Below are 22,100 nucleotides of genomic sequence, written 5' to 3'. Positions count from 1 at the left end.
GTATGTTTTCGATGTTATAAAGTAGGGTAACTATACCAGTGTTTCCTCTGCAGTGAGGACTGGGTTGCTATTATTGCTCGAATTAGCATTATTTTTTCTTAAATTGCAAGACAGCAGATCCCTGTGTGGTACTGTTTGATTGTCTCCTGGCAAACTTCCTCACCGAGGACTTCACCCCATTTTCCTTCTTCTGCTTCTAACAAACCTCGGACATGCTGGCGCTTTTAAATGAAAAAAGCCCTCTTCTGAGCTAGATCGAATCACAGTGAGCCTGGTGCACATAGATCATCCCTTAGAGCTGCAGAAACACAGAGGCTTTTACTCCAAGCAAGCCAAGTGAATACACAGAGGACCCTAAAAGCCATGTAGCCTGTCAGGGTGTATTTATAGAATGTCCCCTAGGCAGCCATGTCCTGATTCTAGGAAAACACAATATAATATTTATATAGTGTGAACAGAACAATGTAGGGATCAGCCTTTATGTGGGGGCAGATGTAGACAGTTTGTCTATAAATCGAGTGGAGAGTTATGAACTCCAGATAGAATAATATTTGTGGCCACGTTGGGGAGAGGAACGGAAGGCATGGAGGAGCACAAATGCTACAAGTTTTCGGTGAGGTGTTATAATGTCAATTTAATTAGCTTGGGTCTTAGGCCTCATATAACATCTTCGATTTGAGCCCACACCATTGAATTAGACCCTTGTCCTGCAGGAAGACGCCAACCAGAAGCGCAATTATCACTTTCAGTGGCGTTCATCAAACTGGAAGCTGCTGCAGTGACAAAACAGTGGCAATAATAAGTGTCAAGGCTGAAACCAATATCCTTGCGTTTATTACATCAAGATGCGTGATTTAATTGGAAGTGCTGCACTGGCATCACAAAGTATAAAATATTGATATCACATTTTTGTGACACTCCTCAGAAATGTGTTTTGTGTTTACCTCGCCAGCTGCTGTTGCCAAACAGCCTTAAGCCCCGTGGGCTTTTCTTTCCATGCAGCCGCTGTTTAGCATAATAGGCACAGTAGTATACTGCCCTGGTGTTTTGCCTCTGTCAGCCCTATTAATCGGAAGTCAAATCACTTCCATTAGATTTCTAGGGTAAAGCATTTGGCTGGTGGGATTTGCTGAAGCAGGACAGAGGGAGGAAAAAAGGCAGGAGAGGGGGGGAAAGATAGAAAGAGGAGCGCAAGAGAGAGAGAATGGCTGCTGCTGATAAGCTGCAGGCAAGAAATACGCAAACCTCCGCAGTGTATGAGAATGATGAATCAGGGATAATAGTCACCCTGCAGTGAATGTTGTCATCATGGGACATTTTCTTCAGAGACAACATTTACCTGTCACAGCATCTACGTTCGGAGGAGCAATAATGGGCTTTGTTCCCAGGTGCAGCTGGGGTAAGGGGGCGGAGGGGGGTGCTGTGTAGGGGTATTGGGTTTTATAGGAAGAGTCGCTTTGGGGGATGAATTTGCTTTCACTGATTCGTGCAGATTGTGTTAAATGGGCCAGTCAGTAATTGCTGGCAAAAGTAAAGAGGTCATTCTACCTTTGCATTCGTTCCTGCTTGAGTTTACCAATCTTTTTATTTTGACGGTTACATTCTTATATGATGATGTCACAAAAGTGGCAGCAGGAGGTGTAAAGGCTTTTCCAAATAAGAGGAGCAGTAAATATGTCCTTGTAAACTGTGAATTCTGTTCATTTGAGGTCAGCTCATCTTGTTTTCCTCTTCACTGTTTACTTTCTAGCATTGTATAAATATGATATGTAAGTATTTTTATGCTAATACTGATCTAGTACCTGTATTAAACCAAAGACAGAGGCACAGGTACCTTCCATAGATGATTTATACCCATCAATGTAAAAATAGCTGTTTTAATATCAATAGTTGTGCTTTTGCCAGTGATTCATCATCATTAAAACATGAATGCATAATGATCGATAGACATTTCTAAAGGCAAAGTCCAACCATGCTTTTAAAATCTCCCTCTTTACTTTTTCTAACTGTTAATGTGCCCATATGACTGATAGGCGCATTAGACAGGAGCAGCAACCCTTGTTGAGAGATTATTTGCCATGCTGAGTCAGTGGACCCCTGCTGGCCAGCAGGATTGCCACCGCCCCACTGTTTAAGCCCGGAGCTGACGGGTCAGCGTGACTGACACGGGAGCAATTGGTCGTAGTCGCCCATCTGGGTGTGTGAGATCTGGGAATCAAGCTGTCTGACCTCACACTGCGACACTCTAGAGCTCCAAGCTGGCATCCAAAGAGAAGGGAGCTTAAGTCTTATTAGAGAGGGTATTACATCCAAACACAGACACGCCACTTATTAAGACAACACTATCTAGGGAACAAAACAGGAGATTAAAGACCCATGCCATTACACTGTAGGTCACAGGGGGCTTCTTGGCACTCTTGTAATCTGGAAACAATCACCCATGGTTGACTAGCCAACAGGGACTCTGAAAACATTTTGTTCTTTGTTTTGTTGGGACATTTTTCCAACTGTGTCTCCACCAGCTATTGAGGGTCATGGAAAACAGAGAAGTCAATAAACCTACTAGAAGAGCCTATTGGTGCAGACCTTTCAGTCTGGGTTCAGTCACTGTAGAAACAAAGTCTTTCCACCATGCTTTATAAGTCATTACCAAAGAGCAGGCGTACTAGGTTTCCTTGGTTGCACGATTTTTATTGTGTACCAGCCGGCATATCGCTCGCTGTTTTGATTTCTTGCCTTTCTGCTTCTTGACACAGCTGATGGCTTGTCTACCAGCGTGGGTAATAAGAGCCGAATGCATTAACCTTGTTTTCATTTACTCCCCGTGGATACAGCGTGGGCCCTGCAAGTTGTAAATTCTTCTTCTTTTTTGGCAGCATACTTTATCATCGCTGGCACTTTCTGTTAAATCTCAGGACCTTTTCAGGACCTCCCTCCTCTGGTCTCGGGAGAATTCTCCTGGAGGTGACTGCAGCCTCTGTTTGTGCGTTGGGAGTTTCTCAGCCCTCGATCCTTGCCTCAGGCTGCCATATTCATTGCTTAAAGGGCTCCCAAACTCTAGCTGCCAATAAAAAATCCAGATGGGTTTTGATACTGAATGGCCCAAGCTCGAATATGTCGATTTGTAGACACTAGAGAGTAGAGTTGATTTCCACTATTGGAGAAGTTTTAAGCAATCCGGGCCTCAGTGAAAGGCACGACTTTTATCTCACTATGCATCTGTGTCTCACCGAAATGAAACAGACAAGAAACGGGGACGATGGGACTTCTGAAACAGAGGTTTAGATTATTGCCATGAGTGTGATAAAACATGCTCATGAGCAAATTATATTATTTCACTTGCAGATATTCACTGCTACTAGGACGGTACAAGTCCCTGTGCACAAATTCAACAACCGCACAAGTACGTCTAAACAGCCAAGGGCACAAATCAGGCAGCAGCTTTCTTGTTTTATCCAATGCCATAAAGAAGCACAACAACAACAAATAACACTACTTGCAAGTTAAAGCAGCTGGAAAGCTATATCTCGTGAGCCCTAGATACATCCTCATTTTAAACCCCACCACACATACTTATTTCTCTAATGACATTTCCTGTTTCCTCTGGGAAACCAAGCTCACTTGCAACGAATCCACAAATTCTGCTGTAAAGGTAATTCAATCTTGAGTTTATCTACAGAGGTTAGACTGGTGTCATTACAAGAAGTCAGCCTTTTTGAGGTAATTGAGTTCATAAAATGTAATGGACTGTATTACTGTTCATGCCTAAATAATTTCCCTTGTAAAACCCCACTAGGCTTGCTTTAACGGCTCCTCAGCTTTCAGATCTTTCACTCTCATTCAACTTATATATTTGCATTTGTATGATCTGGAAATTCATATTATAGATAACATACCGTCCAGTTCTCGCTGTTTCATTAATGTGCGCGCTGGCTGTCTTTATTACCCCACATTCCTGCTTGCGCCCTGTTCAATCCTGCACAGAGGCGCCTTGCATTTCAGTGTACACTGGGGCCAAAAGCACAGTTGGCACTCTCAAACCCGATTGTGCTTTTAATGTGCACAAGCTATTAATCAGCAGTTTTATTCTAGGCCATGGGGTTTATGAGAGGCAGTGTTACAAGGACTGTAAGCTGCCCTGCATATTTTTTTTTTTTTTATTTTTTGAGCCCATCACACTGTAACAGCTGTTTCATACCACTGAGGGAACGGCGGAGCAGATTTGACCAATAAAACCTATAGACCCTGGCCTGTGACACACGAGACACAAACAACACTTTTGTACTTTTCACTGCCTGCATGGGAGGTTGGTTCTCCTTCATCTGTAAAACTCAAAAGACTTGGTAGGCTAAAGAATGCTTAGAACATTGCATCTTACAAAGGCAGCTACACTGGGATTAAAAGTTAATGAGTGTGTGATTGTAAAGGAACAGAGACTCGAATGTGCAGGCTCAGCAAAATGTGCAAAAGGAGTCTGTTTGATACAGAACCTCTGGTTATCTTTAATTTGATTAGCTCCTTGACTGTGAGTGAGCGTTTGAGAACAGTTAATTGCAAAGAGATTCATATTTCATATCCATAAACACATTGACAGTAAAAATGAGACATGCACATTTAGAGTTGTTTTTTTTTTCTTAAATCACCCTCTGATACTTTCTACCAGAAATCAAGCAATGATTAAAGAACCTTTTCAAAATGTAGTATGGGCTCATCATGCAGTCTGTTATTAGACCTTTAAAAATATGCAAGAGGTCAGCAGCAGAGTCATAACATTTGAACTTTTTCCATGAAGCATGATAAGTCGATATATTTGAAAGGGCTGTGAATCCCAGCGAGCACCAATGGGTATAAACGGTACAGAACCTTCATGCTCAAGCAGTATTATGTAACAGGGACTCCTGCAGGGCAGGAATACAAAATTTGGCTTGTAATGTGCTTGTTTAGGGTACTTCCCAGGCTACACGCTTTTGTTCTCTAAACAATACAATTTTTCTGTAATTTTCTTTTTTTGTAAGTATGCATACAGTGGGGACTTCTGACTGTGTCTAAGCACTAAATGCATTTTAAATCAAGTTGAGTGTCAATAATTTAAGTGGCTGCCTGGATAAGTAAATAATTTGAGTACTTAGTATTTTCTATCTGGAATTGGTCTTAATAATGCAAGAGCTGTGTAACCCCATTACATTTGTGTGGATTGCATATGAAATATCAATTTCTTTTGGTTTACTTGTGGGCAAACTAAGTCCACTAATGCATGGGAGGGATAGAAAGGGAGTTCAATAGAGTTTGCAGTGTATAATTTCAGGTAAAAGTTGCTTACAGAGCAAAAAAACAATTTTGCTTAGCTGATAGATTAACTGGCCTAACTTTTAAATGCCACTCATCCTTTCACAACTTGGGCAGAGTAAAACCATCCCATCACAATGTAGCTATGGGAGCATGTGCCAAAGACACACACAGCATTGCAAAATGATTCAAAGTTTATTTAAAGTGTTTTTTACCTTACAGATTAAGCAGATAAAAGCTGGAGTTCGTTGCAAGTGTTGATATGGCATGTGGTATTTTATTCAGTGGAACTCTCAACATGAGGTCTAAAGAGTCATCAAAGTTAAGGAGGCCATGGACTCAAAGACCAAAATAAACCAAAGAGATAGATTCCTATGACTTTAGGCAAGGCCACATTGATAATTTGCTACATTCTGGCCTGGAGATCTGGAGTACCAAAGAATTCTGTCCATGGTTAAGAAAAACCGCTCCACAACATCCAACCAAGTCAAGAACAATCTCAACCTATATATACATTATTACCAAAGTATACAATTGAAAGACACTTGACTGTAAATACAGAGCGTTTACTTCAAGGTGCAAACCACTGGTTACACTCAACAACAACTAGACAGAAAACATCTAAAGGAGCCTGCACAGTTCATAAACCAAGATTAACTGACACCAGAATGATCAGAAGAGAAAACATGGCAAAGAAAAAGTGGAAGCAGTATTAATGCAACAGTGGAACCATGTCCACAGTGTCTGGGGCATATTGTAAATTGTACAGGACATTCTGCACATGCAACCCAGGAGCTTCCCAATGTAAAGAAATGGGATAATTTTCAACTGCTAGATCAGTCATTTTTACTATTATCATTATTATTATTATTAGATACAAAACTATATACAAAAATGCAGAAAGACAGAAACAAGTAGCAACTGAAATAAATGACTAACAGAGCATCTCAAGGGAAGAAGTGCAACACTTTTTGATGTCAATGGGCTCTACACTTCAGTCAGTCTTTAAATGTAACATTTTGTTAATTTGCCCAATTACTTTTGACCCACTGAAAATATGGGACAGTGTATAAAAATGGATGTAATTCAGCCAATTAACTGTGAAACAGTTAATGCTATGCCCTTGAATTAAACCTGCACTTAAATTACATCTTGATTGTTAAATTTAATAGCCTCTGTGGTGGTTTAGAAGCAAAATTCCAAACCATGACCTTTTCCTTAACTTAACTAGGGGGTATTGGTGTGTAAAGCTAACTAAACTAACCCTGTTGTAATGTAACAAGCAGTCACCAAGAAATCATTTGTTCAGAGCTTGCAACAGGTTCTTTCACATAGGAGAAAAATGGAATATAAGATCTAGAAATCTGTCAGAAATGAGCCAAACGGGTGACGTTTAAATTTGGTGTTCTACAGTCACATAAACAAACCTCTGAAATACGAAGGTAAAGCATGATGGGTAATCTTTGTATGTTGAGCAAGTTTTAAATCATAATTACTGCTCACTTTTATACTGCTCCGACAGTTTTCAAATGATTCAAAGGGCACTACAACTTTTTAATAATGTCAAAGTCCTTATTAGAACCTAATAAGAGTGTAATCATCCACTTCCTCTTTCAACCTCATGCTGCGCATTTGTTGACAAATCTGAAATGGGAATGCACCTCAACAACTCGAAGATTCACAGATTTACTGTACTCAAGCACAGCATACAATTGATTTCAGTAAATACAAGCCTGTGGCAGTTGCTCCTCCTGAGTCCATGCAAATCAACCCTATATGACCCCGGGAGAGGGTCACAGCGGGACACAGCAGACGGGCTCCCGCTCAGGGAGCTTCATGAGGTCATAGGGGCAGCACTGGAAAATTTTGGCAATGATATTCTTCCATCTGTTGAGAAAATAAGTGCTGTTCATTGATTGGCCATGCAACTGACAGGGGCAACACAGGCACGGGTAGGAAAGAGATGGAGATCACCCTGCCAACTGCCGCATAACTGCAGGCAGCGCTGTTTGGGGTTTCCATCCATCCTTTGCCCTATCTCGTTATTTAAGCCATGCACTCAGCACAGCAGATTGTATTTATTACATATTTGCATATATATGAGCGCCTCTATTTTGACAGCTTTTCAAGCAGCACACTCTTTATTGAGATTACATGAGGCTGAAGACAAAGTGAGAGATGTCATTCCATCTTGAAATTGAAGGATAATAGTGGGCAATGCTGCAGTTATTGCCAATACAGTATCAACAAAAGTAAGGTACTGGTAGGAATTTACTAAATAGTCACTGGTCACCCCTTTCAAAATTTTAAAATAATCTCCTGTTTCTTTGGAGCCTTGCTAAACACACATATGTTACAGTTTAAAGCTATTTTGAAGTAGAGCAGGGCGATATGACCAAAAGTATTTATGACGATATACTTTTGAAAATTTGCGATAACGATATAACTGACGATATAATTGACACTAGACAAAATACTTTACAACTCCTCAACTTTATTAGTGCAAAAAAACCCCATCAATGTATTTTCACTTAAACAAGCAGCTAGTTTTTATGTGCATTAAAGCTATATAAAAATTTAACCATGCAAATGCAAATCCTTGCTGACAGTTTAACCAAAAGGCATTTCCAGTGGAAATTGGCCGACATATCCTCAGCATAACCGTGTATAATATCCACAAAACTTAAAAAGAGGTTATATATATATATAACCTCTTTTTAAGTTGTCTATAGACAATACAGTAATATTATGTAGAGCTGTTTGGGATGACGATATAAAAACGTCTATCGTTTCATTTTACGCTATCGTTTTGTTTTGTGGTGTCGCAAAATAAACCGTTTGCGGCAATATTTTTTCATTGTTTTGATGGTCACTGTAGTGGCTATATTAATTTGTTAAAGTTCTCTCTTTCTCTTATATTTAATATAACCACACTACAGACGGACAAGTGACTGTGTTTATGCATTGTCGTTAGCAACAATGACGGTAAAACCATCGCGTGTCCGCTTGTTTATTTTCCACATAAACCTTTCACAATAAAGCTCAAGATCCTGTTGAGACTTTGCATACTGTTTCACTTGATTCCATTTATTTTGAAGAGTATTTACGGATGAGAAGCAAAAAAGAGCTGTCAGGTGCTAAAAAATAAATCTTAGACTCAAACGTTAGAACAGGCTTTTCCCCGCAGCACGCTGTGTAATAAATGCTCACAAAACAGCGGCCGTTACAACTTATGTCTAAAAATGTATCGTTTCATGTATCGGTTAAAACACTCGACTCCAGCTACACGACGCCCAGCTGGAAACACTTCACGCAAGTTGAGCTGCGTATGAAAACAAAGGCACTGCGCATGCACGTTTTACCCATATTCTATCGCGATATTTCATTTTCTTATCGTTGCCCAACATTATACCGGTATTACAGTGAATGGTATGATATGGCCCAGCCCTATCTTGAAGGATTGAAGAAGCAGACACTGAACACAACTCAAAATTAAATTCGGTGAGAAGTCAAATTCAAAATCTAAGATACAGATAAACTGGAATGAGATTTTATCATTGGAGTGCAAAAAGAAGAATGCATTTTACATCGTGCATTGCTAATTTATGTCACCATGTTGATACTGGGAGAGAGATTAAATCTTTATCTGCTGGAAAGTCTGGAAATCTTCTCAAGGGAGGAAGATGCCTGAAATACCTAAGGGGAAGATAAAAAACACAGGACTGACAGGGAGATGTGTGGCAACCGCTATAATGCAGATCTTATAAAACAAAGCGCTTACTTGTTGATTTATGTCTAAAACAGAGACACAGAAGAGTCTTCTCCATCGGTTATATGGACACAGTTGCTTCTCTGTAGCTCACTGTGCATCTTGGTTGTGGGCCCAGTAATATTAAATAAATCAGGAGCAGAATTCTTTTTACATTTCACCTTTAATTTCATGGCTTCACTGTACATGTTCGGTACAAGCAGTTAAATATTTCAGTACTCCAAGAAGAAGAACCTGTTCTGATCAACTTTGCTCTGCAAAATCACTTGTGAAATGTGAAGATGAGGGTATCGTGTGTGTATGGTGGGAAAAGCCAGTAATGTGTACTGGTGCATGTCCTGCCAACTTGTTCTGGCAAATCCGGACCTTCTGCCCGGTTTAGTCTCTCTGCGCTCTCAAATTCACAAGTCACGTGGCTGGCGGCATGATAGATGACCACACAACCGATTAACCGTGTTTTACGCTGACTTGAAATTGGATAGATAGTATTTCTGTCAAAAGAGTGAGCTGAGACAGGGGGATTAGGATATGGTGTTTTTCCCGCAGCACTGCCTTTGTCATCCGTCTGACTTTCTTCCACTTTAAGACAGAGACAACTAGTAGTCAGTACTCGGTACTGAGGTAGTCATATCAAGTCTTCTCATACCACATAGAGTCACATCAACTCTACTTGAACACTCAAAGCACTTTATACAACATTCCTCATTCAACCATTCACACCCATTCATACAAGCACTTTTTTTTTAGTATGACACAATGCTTTGTATCTAACACATACACAGATCCACAGTCTGATGAAGGCATCGGGACGGATTCGGGGTTCAGTATCTTGCCCAAGGATACTTTGGCAAGCAGACCGGAGCAGCCAGGGATCAAACCACCAACCTTCCGATTAGTAGATGACCCGCGCTAGCTTCTGTGCCACAGCCAACTCCCCCACATTATTATATAAAAAGACAGCACTCTGTTATGCTATACATGCAGAGCTGTAACTCTTTTTTTCTCCTCTACCAAAAAGATTTTCGTGCTGTATTCTGGTTTGTTTGTTTGTTTGCTTTTTAAAGTAAACAGCAAATGCATTAGTGCTAATGAACCCATCATACTGCTCGTGTCATGCTGAATTTATTTGTAATTATCCTAGCTTTATGAGCCATGTCAGCCATGTCAAAATTGTTGAATTTTTGACGTTCTTGGGCTTTTGATGCCCTTTAAAGTACTGAAAAGAAAAACCTGAATATATTCACTGTTCTTCTATCAACCACAACACTAACTTGTGAAAATAACTGATCACAATTAAAAAGTAAAGGCCAAATCTTTTTCTTTTTTTTTTTTGCCCATTTCAAGTAATTCCTCAACATTTAAGTGGAGTTTTAAATCTGGGCTTTGATTATGTCATTCCTTTGAGGATTTGCTAGTGTGGTTTGGATAATAATCCTTTTAAAAGTTCACTTCTGGTTCCACTTCAACTCCTGGACAGATGTCCCCTCACTTTACTTTTGACTGTTCTTTGATATGATTCAGAGCTCATTGTTGAATCAGCGACTGTAGGCTGTCCGGTCCCTAATACAATAAAACAACCGGAATGATTTCCTCCCACTATCTTTCACAGTTCATATCCTAAAAAGTTGCCTTTGGACTCGGCTTTGGTGATATGTTAAAAATTTCTGGCCACAGTCCCTCCAGTAACGAGCAATTGCTGATGTATTCATGCTCATAGGTATCCTTAACCCTTCTCTCAGAGAGACTTCAGAGCTTGGCATAATGACAGCACACACATCAAGAGCAGAGAATGTCAGCCTCTATACATCATACTGTAGCTTTAAATAAGACTGTTTCCAAGTAGAATCTGGAGCAATGGTTATTCTATCCTTGTATGACTTTGAATATGTGATAAATCATTCTCAGTAAACATCGCTTATTGAAAATGCAACAATTTTCATGTAGCACAAAGCTTTTTCACATCAGACATAAGCAGTTTCACAGTGATGCATACAGAAGTGATAGAAGTTGCAGATTGTTTAATCATTCAGTTTCTATAGTAAAGGCCGTGTAATAAGAGTTGTCAAGGAGTCTCGAGAGGCCTAATGAAATGGTGCGTCTTCTCTTAAGAAATTCATAACTTTTCTTTAACTGTTTACCTTTAGTTAATACTTCATGCTTAGTCTCTTTTCTTAACTATGTTTAGTTTTGCTATTTTCTAGCGGTCGTGCTTTCATTTTAAGACACATGAGTAGAACTCAAACACAAATGTCACAGAGTGCTACACCTGAATACAAAAGCCCATCTTACTCTTTTCTTCTTGCAAGAAAAGAAAGTCAACACCAATCTATAACACTCAAATGTTATTTTTATACATGTTTTCAACTTGTGAGTCATAGTATGGTCTGTAAATACAGTGTTTTGCAGTCCCCAATTATTGATTTTTTTTTTTTCCAGGCAAGGAGGACAATGGCAGCACCAATACAAAATTGGTATTGAGTGATCGATGTGACGTTTATAGCTTTTGTTTGGTGCTAAAGTGCCATTAAGGGTTAATGGCTTGGGCTTGAGATTGCCTTTTCTGCAGTGTGTCTGTTTTTTACCAATAAATAGAATGTGTGCTTTGAAGTACTGCAGACTTTTACACATTAATACACAGCACAGCATTTAATTTTCAAAAGTGTGGGTTCCGCTGATCTTCATGATGAGGTATTGGTGTTTGTAAATGAGTCTTTGTGTTATTGTGTGTTATTATTGGTTTGTTCACTGAAACATGGTCCGATTTAGGGCTGTTCGATATAACGATATATATCGGATGACGATATAAAAACGTCTATTGTTTCATTTTACGCTATCGTTTGTTTCGTGGTGTCGCAAAATAAACTGTTTACGGCAACATTTTTTCATCGTTTTGATGGTCACTGTAGTGGCTATATTAATTTCTTAAAGTTCTCTCTTTCTCTTATATTTAATATAACCACACTACAGACGGACAAGCGCCTGTTTTTATGCGTTGTGGTTAGCAACAATGACGGTAACACCTTCGCGTGTCCGCTTGTTTATTTTCCACATAACCCTTTCACAATAAAGATCAAGATCCTGTTGAGACTTTTCAAAATAAACTGAATCACGTGAACAAGCAGAGTATTTACGGATGAGAAGTAAAAAAGGGGCGCCAGGTGCTAAAAAATAGACCTTAGACTTAAACGTTAGAACAGGCTTTTCCCCGCAGCACGCCGTGTAATAAATACTCACAAAGAAAACGGCGGCCGTTACAACTTATGTCTAAAAATGTATAGTTTCATGCATCGGTTAAAACACTCGACTCCAGCTACATGACGCGCAGCTGGAAACACTTCCCGCAAGTCGAGCTGCCCGAGATTCACAGAATTTACAGAAAATGTTACATTTTTGTGATTTATATCGTTATCGGGACGATAGAATTCTTATATCGGGATATGAGATTTTGGTCATATCGCACAGCCCTAGTCCGATTGTTAACCGGAAAAAGTTGAAATGTCTCTTATCTACTTGGAAACAAATGTTCTAGTACATGATTGGGCTTATATACAAGGCCAGAAATCAAGGTTCAGGCTACAGGATGCCCCTAAGTAAACAGGATGCATTACTGTTGTTTTCCTTTTATTGTTATTTTTATGCCTGTTGAACCTCTGTCCTAACAGTAGTTGAGTAGTTGGCTTGGTTGACTTGTAGGTGCGGATCCACACAGCACTTTGTTAAGATTTGAGAGGTGTGCACTTGGCTGCTGTCTGAGCCTCTTCAATCGATGGCTCCCCATTATACCCTTATCTGTGTCTATAAAGGGGTTTCTGTGTACATTTGGGGAAGTATAACTCCAGCATGACACTCGGAGTCTGTACCGCATACTCCTGTTCAAAGCTCTTAATGAAATTGGCTACCTACAGTTTCTGTTGATAGCCAGTGTACAGTATATGTGCACCTTTCTGAGTGAAACAACAGCTTGTGTCTTCTGCTGGGAAACAAACATTTTACCACAGAAGCATCAAGCCACAGTAAAGGGCAATGAGCATGATAAGCAGATGATGATAGCTTTGCGGTTTCTGTTTGTAGTCCACTTGTAGTCCTGATTCTATTCCCAAATCATTTTTGAGTCTGTTTTGATTACATGCATGCAAACAGTTTGGGTGGGGAGTGTAAGAGCGATTACATGTTCATCTACACCGGAAGCCCTGGAATATTGGCTGTTGCCCCCAGAGGCCAAGGCAGCAGACTAACTGATGGATTCCCAGATTATTTAGACTTCAGCTTGTCCTTGTTGAGCAGTGAGCCATATATAAACTACTGTAGGCCTGTTTGATTAAATGCATCTATTCATGCTACAGCAACAGTAAACTTTAACCTTTGTATTAAGTTTTATTTTACAACACAACATGGTTGTTGGAAAGGACAGAGCAGGTGCCGCAGGGAGGTGTGTGTAGCTGTCTAGCTGTGTATTAAAGTTCTGTTAGGTCCCTTTTTTTTTTTTTTTTTATTATCTCTGTGCGTCTTTTTTTCTGTTTGTTTTCGAGTCCTGCATTTGGTTTCACAGTACATATATTGTCTAATATGTCATGTGATTTATGGATTTTATTTCTCTCTCTTTCTCTCTAGGTAAGTGCGATTTGGCTTTCCTTTTCCTCCATCCCGAAACAAGCACCTCTCACCCCACCCGTCAGAGAATGCCCCCTGGAGATAGTGGGTGCTGAGGTGATTCATCGGTAGCGGTACTGGTTAAAAATATTCCTCCTCCTCCTTCTCCCTCCGCTCTGTTTCCCGCTGACTGTCAAAGGAAATGAAGCCAGCTCGTTCTCACCCCTAAACAAGACTGGAAAAGGTCTCTGTAAGCTTGTATCATTTTAATGTCTCCTAACTCCTTCCAGGCATGGAAGAGAAGTTCAGACGGGTATAAAATGGGAGGGAAAGTCCCGGATGATGCGTACAGAGAAATGTGGGTCCGTGCCTGGACAGATGTAGGAAAAGACCAACAGCGATCCTTAAGGGGTTGGGAGCTTGTTTTCTTTGTGCACTGATTAGTAGGTTGCTGGTTTGTCCTTGCCTTTCATCGATGCACAGAACCAATTAATCATTGTTCTTTATCTAGACCTTTATTCATCGGGGTCGTTGACAAAGCTTGCTGTTGACCTTGTGTGTTCTGGGTTGTTTTTTTGTCTCTTTGTCCAGTGCGCTTTTCCAATTCAGATACTCATTAAGCAGTAGGGAAAGTGTGCAGGCAGAAAATATGACGGTTCTGTATGAGGTCCAAAAGTTTTCCCAACTCGAGGAAAGAATCCTGACCTTGACAGGGGACGATAAATAATTATCATTACAATGTCTCTGATACAGTTTTGCTCCATGTGATTATCCCTCCCTCCTTGTCCTTCCTGCTGATATTGGCCTGAAGTACATTTTATCTTCACCTTCCAGGCGGAACAGATTAATCCAGTGAAATGTGTTTTAGCTAAGTCAGTGCACTAAATGGAGAGAAGAGGAAACCCAGTAGTTCACTGTCTCTTGAATTACAATGAGTATGGCTCCTTTTTCTTTTCTTTTTTTTTTTTTTTCAAAAAATGGTGTTTGTGCTTCAAAGATCAATCACTTCATAGAGCATTGTTTGGGTTTTAACTTTTGAGGACCTTGTTGGTTTGGGGATGACGAATTTTTCAGCAATGCTCCCTTGGACTCAACATCCAACTGATGCAATGAGGCTGCAATTGTTTTTTTGCTTTTGAACAGTGGTTTCTCAGATCGCTGGAGTTGCCTTACAGTGTCTCTCCTGCAAACCTATTCTTCTCAGCTTCAGACTGCAGCTTTTATTGGGGAGATTGTGTGCAGGGCGAGTCGCAGCAAATTAGCCAAAGGCCGCAAAGGTTAAACGCTGCTACTGGGGACTTTGTGGATGAGGCAGGCCGAACCACATCATTGGCAGCTCCCTTCTAGCCTTCCTGTCTTGTCAATAATGACTGTCCACATCACAGCCCATTCATGTCCACATTTCAAACACAATCCATTGTAACTGCATTACATTATGCAGAACATGGCAGCAAAACAACAACCCGACATTCATTTTCGCTCTATTCATCGTTATATTTCTTTGCATATCAACAGTGTTCGTGAATGAAGCTTTGTTCGCATCCATCCAGATGACCTCTTAGTTTTGTCCTTCCATTTGTCCATAGTACACTGGCTCAATGGGCTACTGTGTTCACTCTGACACAGAGACAGCATGGGCCCTAAAGGCCCAAGGACTCCTAGATGATGGAGTACATGAGACATCTGCCACGGAAGTACAGATGGTAGCCTTGGGTACACTGGACCCTGTTAAGGCTGAAAAATATGATTTCAACCCAAGTAAGCTGTGGTGACCAAGACCTCTCCTCCAGTACTCCTGGGGTCGTTGGTGCAGGGTGTGGGTGGTGGATTGATTACACTATTCTTACGAGAGAGCGGTGACCCAGAATTTCTCGATAAATATGGAAATGCAGTTCTTGGAAATGAGGATAACCAAGAGTTATATAACTAGATTGTCAGATCAAATAAGGAAAGGAAAGGTGTTAAGTGCATTTGTCAAAACCAGTAAGATTAGATTTTTCATAGTGCACAGGAATCTCATATTTATAGGAAGTTATGTAAGTGGGTTTTGTTGGAGCTAGAGATATTGAGTTGCACATAGACAGCGACAGAGTTTCTATTATGTATGATTACCAAATGTAGAGCTGTGGTGATATTAAGCACTGGTATGGAAAACTCAAATTCTTTGGTGGGCAAATTTCTGCGCTAATGTTGGCCACCTCCAACATTGATGGCTATACTCACCTGCTTGCTCATCGAGAGGCTGTAAGTTCTCCTTCATCTGACTGCTTCACGTAGGTCCTTTGGCTAACCAGTTTTGTCCAATTTAAAATGAAAATAATCCAAAATCGGTAACACATACCTTCTGTGATTTTATGTCACATGTTAGACTAACTTTGTCTAACATGTGACCTGACCTTCAGTTGTATGTAGCTGGTGAAAAAAACACTTGAGGACAAAATGAAAAGCAAACCACAGTGTCATGGGATGTTTTTCACATTATTGGACCACTTATCTTCATTTTTTGATGTAAAGCTAGACTGTAAACAGCTTTATTTTTTTCTTGTCTCTAAAACGTAGATAAGCAACATCCTCTTCCTCAACGTGCTGGCCAAAAAACCTTAGACAGCAAAACTGTCACTTTTTGCTCGAGCAGTATTGGGTTGGACTCTAGTGGGCAATACATCTTCTATCGACCACTATGTGAGATTTAGATATGAAGGACCTCTTAACCAAAGAGGATCTGACATGAATTAATAATGTTTCATATAACAATCCAATAATAATTTAATATTAATTCAAATTTTAGGTCAGAATTGCTTCCCAATTAATCAGACGGTTCATTAGTCATGTGAAATGCCTCACAGTTGCTCGCTTGTCATTTAGTTAAAACCTGTATTGCTTTTTTTTTGTATAAAACCTCCTTGAGCTCGCCAGGCTGTGCTCTGTTCTCCTTGTGCATTGTGTGGAAGGTGCGAGTGTGCTTGCCTTCAAACGCTCGCTTGTCGATCCTTTCTTTGTACCACGTCTGGCTGATGTCCTCCCACTACTGCTGCTTCGTGTTTGGAAGGGCCAGCAGGGCCAGCATGGAGAAGGGAAGGAGGGCCGTCTGTGCCCAGCCTTGGCCACCTGGCTGCCCAGAGGGGAAGGGGGCGTGGAGGGCGGTGGAGAAGAGGAAGGGGGTCAACGGGAAAAAAGAGACATTTCCCCTCCTCTCTCTCTCTCTCTCTTTCTTTGGCTTCTTTTCATCCACTCTGCTCTTTCTTTCCTTTTTGTCCCTCTCACCTGCTTCCTGGGTTTGCTTTCATTGATTTTTATACTCCCCCTCCCTGTAGGATCTCTGGGGGTCCAGCTCATGTCAAAAAGCCCCACAAAAACTAAAAAAAACAAAAAGGGTTTAATGGTCAATTAAAAAACGCTTTCAACTGTTCTTAAACAGTTATTATTTTGTATTTTCTTTATATACAAAGTACATTTATATAAAGGACACTTTGATACAATTTTGAGGCTATATCACTCATACCCAATTCAAAGTATTTCAATTAAATATGACAATATTCATCTTCCTTTTCCAGTGAGCTGCTCTCATTGATGCCAGGCTATTTAATTTCCACCCCTGCTCTGCACTTCCTCTCATATTGCGTACAACTAGCAAGTGCTCCATTTATTAGCTTTTGTGCCCCCCCAGTATTCCTTCTGTGGGTGCCTTCATAGCCTGGTTATACTCAATGATGCAGCAGGAACAGTTTTCCTGCAAAGCTTTGTGCTTTGTTGGAGGTCTAACCTCTTGTAACCTAACCACTATGACCATGGATCATAGTCGTAGGTGGACATGGTGGCTGTCTCTCTGCTGTCACTGGCAGGCATGCTTGGGTCAGTGTTGTCGTGCATGCCAGAGAACATAAATGCATGCCATGACAATACAGTGATATCACAAGATGGCACTTTTTTAAGGTCGCAACACAGATTTAGCAACTAGATTCATCTGCTGGAGTCAGACCTACACACACCTCACTGCACGACGTTACTTTGCAAGCCGCAACATATATTTGCACGCATACCAGCATCTTTTACCTGTTAATATCCCACAAACATTTGTCCTTTTATAAATTGCATTTATTTCTCTCTTTCTACACGTCCTTTACACATCTGCTCTGTTATCTGTTGTATGTATGTTGCTATGACAACTCCATTTCTCTCTGGGATTAATAAAGCTTCTCTGATCTGAATAAAAATTAATAAATAGTAAAATTAAAAACAGAAAAAGGCCACTTTTTCAAAACAAAACATTGCTTATCTTTTATACTTTAATGTCAAAACCACAGGGAGCTACTGGAGATAGGCAAACGAGCTGCACAGAGCCTCAGGTTCAAGACCTCTGATTTAGGAGAACATCTTGTAAACAGGAGCAAATTTCATATTTAAATATGTTTAATATTGCAAGTAAAGTGGTTAGGAGTCTGTCAGCTGTGGCAAGATGTTTAATGTATGCCACCAGATGCCATTATGAATGTTAGGTTTAATGTCCTTGAAAAGCATAGGGAAAAAAAACACTTTCATGAATGCGTGTGTGTGTCAATGGGTAAATAAGGCTTGTAGTAAAAGAAAGCTTTGAGTGCTCAAATAGAGTAGGAAAGCTTTATATAAGCACTCATCCATTCACCATGTCACAACTCTATTATTAGTTCAGACTTGTCCTCTGGTTTGGTTTAAAAGTAAAAAGAACAATTATTCAAGTTTTGCTTTTGTAATGTGTGTAAACCATAATAGTTTTTGGATCTTTGTGCACATAAAATGTCTATGTAAATGTTCAAATTATCAAATATCTAATTATATTATCTGACCAGAGTGTACTGCCCCTTACCTCAAATCAGATGGGATAGGCTCCAGCCCCTCCTACAAGCATGAATTGGATAAGATAACGTTTCTCTTGCATTATTGTTAGTCTTAGGATATGAGTACAGCTTTTTTTAATGATGCTTATATGTATTATAAAGTATGGTTGCATGTACTCTGTAGGACATACAGCCAAAAATCATATTTACACAAAGATTACTGTATGTTTGGTTTCAAAGGCGATGTTGTAAAGTTGTAGATTTTATTTTATTTTTGGTCAGGTACATTTTAGAAAACCTCTTATTTATGTTTAAGGAAGATTTAAATTTTTTATTAATATGTAGAAAGGTGAAAAATGTAAAAAAATCTAAATGAATGTTGTTGTGCTTTGTGAAGCATTTCGCTGACATGGTTTGTGTCCACTTATTCTGTAAGGGCCATTATGAATCAATACAGAGTTCTGATTCTGAGTCCTTTATCCAATAACGTTGATACACTAATGGGAGTGGTTTCTTTTAGGATGACAATGTCATCCATAAAGCAAGAGGGGTGAGATTAAACTGCTTTGACCTTTTATAGTTGCCAGGTTTCAACCATTTAAACATCTACGGGAGATTCAGAGCAGTTAGACGGCACTCTGCAGCACCATCGTCAGAACCGCAAATGAGAGAATATCTTCTGGAGGAATTGCTGTAGCACATTCAAGCTTTTTGTGTCTCACATACATACAATTGTGTTCTTGTTTTAAATGCCATCAAAAGTTCACATTTGTACACATCAGTTACATCACCGATGTCAATAATCAGCTTGTATCAGCTCTTCCATTCTGCATGATGTTTAACATGTTTTTGCATCCCTTTTTAGATTAAATGTGTGTAATACACTTTTGAGCACTTAGCATGCATGTCATTATCTGAAACTACTTCCCATTCAGAAGACTTTTGCTCCTTAATTATTTTTAAGCTCTTCTGGAGGAGTTGACACATGGTCCAGAGGTCAAACTGTGAGGCCAGGTGAAACTAAACTCACCATATTGCAGTCTCCTCTGCCTCCTCCTTTCACTGCCTTTCCCCTCAGGCTGATAATAGAGATTTGGGGCTCCCCTGCTGCTTGAGCCACCTGTGATATTATCTCTGAGCTCTACCGTGCAAGGTGGGACTCTTACCCTCGCTATGGGACTGAGGAATTAGAATTAACTTTGTGGCTAAGTGGATCGGATGCCTGGATATGAAGGATGAGCAGAAGGCAATAAACTGAAATTGTTCTGGTTTTTTGGGAGAGGAGGAATGTGTTTGTGTGTGCCGAAAACAGTGGCTTTTTTGTTTAGCACAAATGAGTTAAAGATTTATGGCTATTGCTAACTAAATTATTGCTAATTTTGCATTTCAGTACATTCAAATTAGCCAAAATGAAATAAAAACCTATAAAATATACATATCATCCACATCAGGATGGGGGCAGGTGCTGTGCAAACCCTGACCAGCAGCAGCTGTTAAATATTCTTTTAAACTATCAACCGTTCTCACACTGCAGGGCTCCAGTTTTATTGCACTACGAAAAATGTGATTTTTCAAGCACAGCTGCTCTTCATCAAACCGATGATGACGTTTAGCTTTGACTGATAAACTGAGAACACTGCGCGCTCATAACTTGACTAACTTGTCAATCATAATGTGAGCCTGCCTTACAAGATACACTTTCAGTTTCACTCTGAACACGTAAGTCATTTTGCAGTTAAATCACTGTCCTACAGCAACTGCGTCACTGCTTGTGGACGTATTTCTGAATTTCTACTTCAGATCTATGAGGTTAGACTCCGACTTTCTGTGTATGTAGATACAATAGATTTGCAACAGAAGGCAACATATTATCACAAACAGCTGGCATGTAATTGCAAACTTGATTCCATTCAATCACCAACTGATAACAGACTGACTCTGTCTCGTTACCCTTTCATTGCTGTCTTGATGCACCAAAGTTACTTGGAAGATGGCTGCGAGTGGTTGCAGATCTGCTGCCTGTCTTCAAAGCAGTTACTTCATAGTTCCCATGATTACAAGTTTATTCAACACAGAGATTTTAGTTGTGTTTCAGTCTCCAACCACTGTTTTCCCAGTATGATTGTAGCAGTAATGATGGCAGATTGAATCAGTGTCTGATTGGGTTAGGGTAACTGCTGTCACTGTCCTTTTATTCTGATAAAAACAATACAGTAACTAAATAAAAACGAATGCATGAGGACAAAAACTTATAGACGTGTTCTTCAATGAATACAAATGAAAGACAAGATCCAATGAGAACTAATTACATTGTGTAGAATCAGAACTAATCTCCTTGTGCAGTAAGGTTAGATGCACACGTTTGATTTACCCCCACGAAACAGTACAACTTCTCACTTTCTCATTAAAAAGTAACAAATTGTAGACACTTGGGAAGAAGAGAGGAATATGGACATATTTCACATTTGATGTCAAGGGAAATAAGACACCTTGTAAACAGTTTTGAGCAGCTCTCACCAGTAAAAACAAGACTAAACAAGACAAAACTTTTACGCTTTATATTTTAGTCAACAAATCAACTTCAGATTCAGTCTAAGGCAATCTTTGGAGATTTACTTTAATCAAACTAAAAGAATTCAGATGACCAAGTTATGACTAAAAGTACATGTATCAGTGAAAAGAGAAAAAGTAAATCAAAATCTGCTGTTTCTCTTAACTTGTTCACTTGTTCCCAAGTGAAACAGTGATTGAACTGCCTGATCGGGTTCATTTATCAGTATGTTGCATACAGTTTAGACTTTTTGTGTAATTTTCTTTTAAACCTAAATTAATGAGGCTGAACATTTTTAGGGTTCTCATCAAAATAACGTATTATAAAATTTGCCATCAGAAAAAAATCATATCTGATCTTTTCTTTTTTTCCTATATATGTTTGAGATAGGCTAATTGGAATGACTGTGTGCAACTTCACAAGTGTAGGAGGTGAAAACTCAGAATAATAATGTGTCGGTTACAGTTTGGTGTTACATAGTAACAGTTAAGTCCCTTAGGTCCTGTCAGGTTAACTACAGGTGAACTCTAATTGGGAGTACATGGTATGGTTCAAGATTTGGGGCTTAAAAAAACTGCACTGGTTCACAGTATATAGCTATTCAAATTCAAATGGAAGTTCCCAAGTTAAATTACGGTGTTTATCTTCTTTCCTGTCAGCTATCCTTAAACAAATGTGATGGATTTCAAAACAGCCAAAGCTCTCATTTATGTGAGTGGGGGAAAAAATTCAAGGAGCCCTGTAGGACACAACGTATAGGCTAATCAAGCAAGCATTATGGGTAATTTTATGGAAACCTCCCTCGGTGCACCTGTTAAATGGGCCTTATCATTAAGTATGTATGTTAAGTCTCCACAGGGAATTGTAAACACTGTGTTTTTATTTTGTTCTTAGACTGCTCGCGTAAATCAGGTGATGGCTTTAAAGTGAAGACTAATGGTGGGTTTTTTTTGTGTGTGTGTGTTTTTTTTATGTCTTCATTCATGGTGTGTATACTCCTGCTAACATTTGAATTCACTGTTAAATATCACACAGGAAGCAGGGGACTATTTAACTAATGAGGTGAATTCACAATTGCATCATCCATCAC

The 22,100-nt window shown here is 39.7% G+C and overlaps 1 protein-coding gene across 7 annotated transcripts in view; it reads left to right on the top strand.

Moving 5' to 3' along the window:
- cadm1a (cell adhesion molecule 1a) overlaps positions 1–22,100 on the top strand; it is a 467,380-nt gene that overhangs the window by 70,627 nt on the left and 374,653 nt on the right. Inside the window, exon 2 of one of the 7 annotated variants that reach the window (XM_042218282.1) lies at positions 13,667–13,889. The exons of the other annotated variants lie outside the window; for them this stretch is intronic. The gene's annotated coding sequence lies outside the window, so the exon portion shown is untranslated. The remainder of the gene's footprint in view (positions 1–13,666; positions 13,890–22,100) is intronic. 7 annotated transcript variants of the gene reach the window in all.

The sequence above is a fragment of the Haplochromis burtoni genome, unplaced genomic scaffold, assembly GCF_018398535.1.
Source record: "Haplochromis burtoni strain Fernald_Lab_line unplaced genomic scaffold, NCSU_Asbu1 Contig_17, whole genome shotgun sequence".
Classification (NCBI taxonomy): domain Eukaryota; kingdom Metazoa; phylum Chordata; class Actinopteri; order Cichliformes; family Cichlidae; genus Haplochromis; species Haplochromis burtoni.
This window is presented reverse-complemented; position numbering and strand designations above follow the sequence as displayed.